At 41.0% G+C, this 5,976-nt stretch overlaps 1 pseudogene; it reads right to left on the reverse strand.

Moving 5' to 3' along the window:
- Positions 1 to 4,736: 4,736 nt before the first annotated feature.
- LOC103259523 lies at positions 4,737 to 5,751 on the reverse strand (annotated as a pseudogene).
- Positions 5,752 to 5,976: the final 225 nt, after the last annotated feature.

Raw genomic sequence — 5,976 nt, forward strand, 5'->3', positions numbered from 1 at the left:
ATGAAGTTTTAAGTTCTAAACCTCTGACAGTGGGCCCCATTAACCCCAAAGCTCATCCTCTGATTACTTCCCCAGTTCCAGAAAACTTAATTGGAATAGACATATTCATCAACTGGGAAATCCCCACTTTGACTCCATGACCTGTGAAGTAGGTTATTGGGATAGTAGAGGCCAAGTGAAACCTGCTAAAACTGTTTCTGTCTAGGAATATATTAAACCAAAAGCAACAACACATTTCTGAAGAGATCAGAGATTAGTGCCAGCATAAAGGACTGATCTTGGAACTGATTCAGGCATGGTGCTTCCCACCACATCTGTTTAGCTTACCTACTTGGCCTGTGCAGAAAACAGATGAATCTTGAAGAATTGCTGGAGATGCTCTCCCAGTGCAAAACCCTTTGCCAGTGTATCTGGGCTTGACTTAGCACTGCTGCTGGCTAGCATGCCAAAGTGCTAATTTTTACATCACAGGGCTTGATGGATTCCAACTGTTGAAAACCGAGAAGAGAAGATTAAAGTGACAGACCAATGCCTCCAAGAGATAAGCAATTAAATCAAGAGACTGAACCTAAGATTATTTGGAATCTCTGAGTCAGATAGTGAATCAGTGACCACTCTGGAGCAAGCATTCCCAATTTGAGTGAGAAAATAAATGATACTCTCAGATGATCACTGAATGAATAAAGCAAGTAGCCATGTGTACATACGAATAGAAGTAAATGACTAAATGTTACATTATAGGAGAATTCCTCCCTAATGTAAACAATGCATGAAATAAAAACATTAGAATACTAAGGTAATTACATTGCTACAGGCATGATACACCAATGAGTACTGAAATAGGTGGAGAAAACATTACAGAGAAAGTAATAATGTATATTTCTTCAAGATATCTTACTCCAGATATTTATTAATTATTATGATAATTTTAGCATGCATTTTCAAATTCTTTGAAAGACTTTTCTCCAGAAGATAGAGACTCATTTCCCTTCCTACACATATGGGCTGAGCAAAATGATTCTTTCCAAAAAAGGACAATGTTGTTACTTTGAACATTATTGCCATGTTCCATTTAAGAACAGTGATTTTTGGCCAGGTATGGCGCCCACGCCTGTAACCCTACAGCTTTGACAGTTCAAGGAAGTGGATCACATGAGGTCAGGAGTGGGAGACCAGTCTGAGCAACATAGCAGGACCGTGACTCTATTAAAAATAAATAAATGATAGGGTATGGTGGCATAAACCTTTAGTCCTAAGTACTCAGGAAGATAATTAGATCCCAGGAATTCTCAGATACAATGAGCTATGATCTTACCACTGTACTCCAGACCCAGGTGACAAAGTGAGACCCTTTCTTAAAAAAGAAAAACTAGTCCGTTTTGCCCTGCTTTTGGGCATTAACTTTCAGACCCATTATATTTCCAGAGATCAAAGTACCTCAGCTGAATATGTTTTGATGGGTGTATTTCTTTCCCAAGGCCTATAGCTGACTGTTGTGCAGTAGTGTTAGGCATAGATTTCCTCTTTCCATAAAATGTTAATTTCATTTCTGGTGTAGCTTTCTATTATACAATCAAAAGGGTTCTTTTCTCCCTTCTTCCACCACCCTTTTCGATTTATCTAGGATAGACATAATAAAAAGCAAAATATTCACTCTTTATATTATTTGGTTTTGATTTGTATATCGCTTATAGGTCTGTATTGGATGAATTTCCATAGAAAATTCCATTATAGGAAAACACTTTTAGTAAAAGGACATTACATATGGTAGAAGGGTTATAATTTCTATTTATATTCTCAGTAAAAATTTTTAACTATTGGTGTGAGATAACCACAAATATGCACATGCACACAAACTCATACTCCTTCCCTTGTGACGTTGAACTCTGACCATAAGAAAAGCAGCCGTGGCAAAGGGACTTCAGGGAAAAGTTTTGAAGAGGGCCATCCTCGGGGGACCCAGGCCATCCCTGCCAAAACGAATCTGTAGATCACTGAAGTCTGGACTACTCCAAATGATATATTGAGGCTGGTGATCACCCATCAGTCATTTTTCTTATCTGTTACTTTTCTTTTACACGTCCTCACATCCCTTGTGTAGTCCCCGAAAATAAAATCACTTCCTTTTCATTTTGGTGAAAACTCCCGCTGAGACAGAAGTGACTCCAGAGCCTGGAGAAACAGTCTATAATGAATATACTTGGTTCAAAGGCACAGGTTCAGACGAGGTCCTGGTACAGGCATTTGTCAGGATCTGGGACATTTGGGCTCCAGGGTTTAGGGAAAAGGGAGAGGTCATGCATAAAGGGACAGGGCCTAGTGCTTGATATAAGGATGGGTGACTTCATGTCTTTACCCCTGTACTGGAGGACTGAGAAGGGCTGTAACTGACGGGCCTGATATCTTGAGCTGGATCACTGGCATGTGGACATAGCTCCAATGATGAGACCTCAGGATGCAGGGGAGGGGTGCGTGAGAATAAATACCCTTAAAACTGGTTTTAGAAAGGTTGAGTGTGTGGCTGTAGGGTGTAATCGCAGACGCTTGATATCTTAAGAAGGGATAAGGTTGACAGTCATATTAACATCACTCTCAAACAAGACAGGGATTCAGAATAAAACCACAGAGCAACTCCTCCCAAGATTGAATACTTCAGGTTCTCCTCAACAAATCAGAGAATAAGACACATAGCCAGGTTTGCAGCTTTGTCAAGTAGCATTTTATTTTTAAAAAAGACCATAAAATACAGGTAATGTGGTATAAAAAACATTAATCAAGTATCTCATGATCAAGGAAAGGAACTTTTTTTTCTCCAGTCCGTATCAGGAAAGCTGAATATTTACTAGTGATTTCGGCCATCTTTTCACTTACAGGGAAAAGAAAGGAATGGTTAAGAGAACATCCCTGATGGCAAGAGTTGATTGATGGGCAGACATGAATTTTGAGGGTTCAATGCAGAATGTTATGGACTGACTTATGTCCCCCCCCACCAATTCATGTGTTCAAACCTTAATTGCCAATGAAATTATTTGAATATAGGAAATTTAAAGTAGTACTGAAAGTTAAATTTAGGTATTTAGGGTTTGGCCCTAACCCAATATGACAGTATTCTTCTATCAGGGAGAGACACACATAAAGTACATGGATGAAAGAATAGATCACATGAACACACAGAAAGGCAGCCATCTGCAGACCATGGAGAGAAGGCTTTATTAAAACTAATCCTGCCAACACCTCGTTCTGGAACTCCTGCTCCCAAAACTGTAAAAAAATACATGTTCTATACCTTAAGGCATTCAGTCTGGTTTTTCTTAAGTCAGCCCTAGCACACTAATACAGAATTTGGTTCTGGTAATAGGGTGCTTTGTAACAAATCTAAAATGTGGAAGTGACATAGAACTGAACAATTAGTGGAGACTAGGAGAGCTTGGAGGTACTAGGAGAGTTTGGAAGTGAGGAAAATCCAGGACTGCCTTTAAAGACTGTTTGTAGGAATGTAGATTTTCAAGCTGATTTTGGGAGGTCTCCGACAGAAATGTGGAACAATAAACTGGAATCTGGAATACTTGCTATACAGTTGCAAAGCAGTTGCTCTAACTGTGTTCCAGTGTTTTAAGCAATGCTGACACTCTAAGTGTTGTAAGTGCAAAATATCATATGAAGTATCTACACAAAGTGATGGAACTGTGGCCTGTTTTCTCCTTGTGCTTAGAGTAAAATATGAAAGGACAGAAATAAACTGAAGAAACTGTTAAGCAAAACGGAACTAGAACTTTAGGATTTGGATACTCTTGTATGTGAGAAGAACATGAATTTTTGTGGTCAAGAGTTACAGACAAAATTGTGTTCTGATAAAAATATATATGTTGAAGTCTCATAGGCCAATGTGGCTGTATTAGGACAAAGAACCATTAAGAAGGTTTTAGGATTAAATGATGTAATAACGGTTTGGCCCTATCCAAAGTGACTGAAGTCCTTCAAAAGAAGCGCAAGAGACACCAGGAAAGTATATCCCCAGTAAAAAAGGGGCCTTGAGAGGACGCAGCAAGAAGTCAGCCTTCTGCAAGGAAAGAAGAAGCAATAACCCAACCTATCAATACCTTGATTTGGGATTTCTGAGATTCAAAACTAAGAGAGAACCACTTTCGGCTGTTAAAGATCCGAAAAAATCATGAATTTCGCAGCAACCTGGATGGAACTAGAGTCTATAACACTGAGTGACCTCACACAGAAACAAAGATCAGAATATCACATGTTCTCACTCATATAATGGACCTTGAACATCCAATGTAATACTATAAGAAAATGACTGACGGTACTAGGAAACTATGGGGGGGAGGGAGATGGGATTAACAGTAGCAAATATCTGTCTGGGGCTGGGAAAACACCTCTTATCAACAGGGTGTCTGAATGAAACGTAATTGTACACCTAACCCTTAACTGTACCCCACAAAACTATAATAAAAATACTGATAAAAAAAAAAAAAAAAAAAAAAAAGATCCTGAGAATCGAGTACTTTATTGTGGCAGCCATAGTAAAGACACATTGCCAATATAGAAATTAAACTGGAAACCAACTATCTCATGATCAATAAAAGGGAGACACATTTTTCCCATTCCATTCAGGAGTGATTTCTGCATGCTTCACACTCTTGAGGAAAGGAGAGGGAAGAGCAGGGAGGGGGAGGGGAGGAGAGAGCAGGGAAGGGAGGGAAGAGGAGGAGAGGGAAGAAGACCTCTTGTGGTAGGAGTTGATAGCAAGACTTGGTCCACAGGCCTGATTGGTGCAAGTAAAACGTCGATCTAAAGACAGGCCTGCACGTCCTGCACACATATGGCCTCTCTCCAGAGTGAGTCCCTGATGTCGACGAGGGCAGACTTAAAGCCAAAGCCATGTCCACACTAACAGATACAAGTCTTCTCTCCAGAATACGTTCTCTGGTCAGAGATAAGATGTGACTTCTGGCCAAGTCCTTGCCTCCACACGCCTTCTACATAAGGCTCCGCTTCTGAGTGTGTCCTATGGTGTCTGGTGAGGAGTGACTTGAAGCCAAAAGCATGCCCACACTCGTTGCACAGATAGGGCTTCTCCCATGTGTGTGTCCTCTGCTGCTTGATGAGGGTGGCTTTGTGACCAAAGCCACACCCACATTCAGGGTAAGGCTTCTCTCCTGTGTGTCCTCTGGTGTCCGGTGAAGGTGACCTTGCTAACACATCGCCTACACTTAGTGCAGGGGTGAGGCTTCTCTCTGACATGTGTTCTCTGGTGTCTGATGAGGGTACCCTTCTGGGGAAAGCTGTGCCCACACTCACCACAGAAATAAGACTTCTTGCCTGAGTGTGTGACATGGTGCCTGATGAGTGCTGGTTGCTGTCTGAAACCACGACCACACTCAAGGCACAAGAAGGGCTTCTCCTGTGTGTGAGCTTTGGTGTTGGAGGAGTGATGCCTTCCAGCAAAAACCTCTCCCACACTTGGGACACACAAAGGGCTTTTCCTCTAAGTGTGCACTCTTGTGCCTAATAATGGTTATCTTCTGGCAAGAGCCTTGTCCACATTTCTGCCATGCAAAGGGTCTCTCCCAGAGTAAATCCTCTTGTGGTTAGTGAGAGAGGACGTATCCCTAAAGTGTCACAAACATTCCCTGCAAACATGTGGCTTCTCTCCTTTGTGCTTCCTCTGACATATGGTGAGGGAGGTGTTCTGGCTAACCTGGCACCCACACTCAGGGCCCAGGTAAGGCTTCTCCCCTATGTTTAACAAAACCTTTAATGTTCAGGCAGTTATGGCTATATTCACGTTCAAGCCTGGTCCTTCAATTATTTATTTTCTATTTGTTTCCTCTAGATCTCATTTTTCTCTTTCCTTTTTCTTACAGTCACATAGATTTTCTGAATATTGTTAGAATTACATTCACAGATTAATTCATAGTGTTTTTTCGTGTACTTCTTTGTATAGTTTTCATAGTGGTTGAT

Source organism: Carlito syrichta, unplaced genomic scaffold (genome assembly GCF_000164805.1).
Source record: "Carlito syrichta isolate Samal-C Ts95f unplaced genomic scaffold, Tarsius_syrichta-2.0.1 Scaffold302844, whole genome shotgun sequence".
In the NCBI taxonomy this organism is placed as follows: domain Eukaryota; kingdom Metazoa; phylum Chordata; class Mammalia; order Primates; family Tarsiidae; genus Carlito; species Carlito syrichta.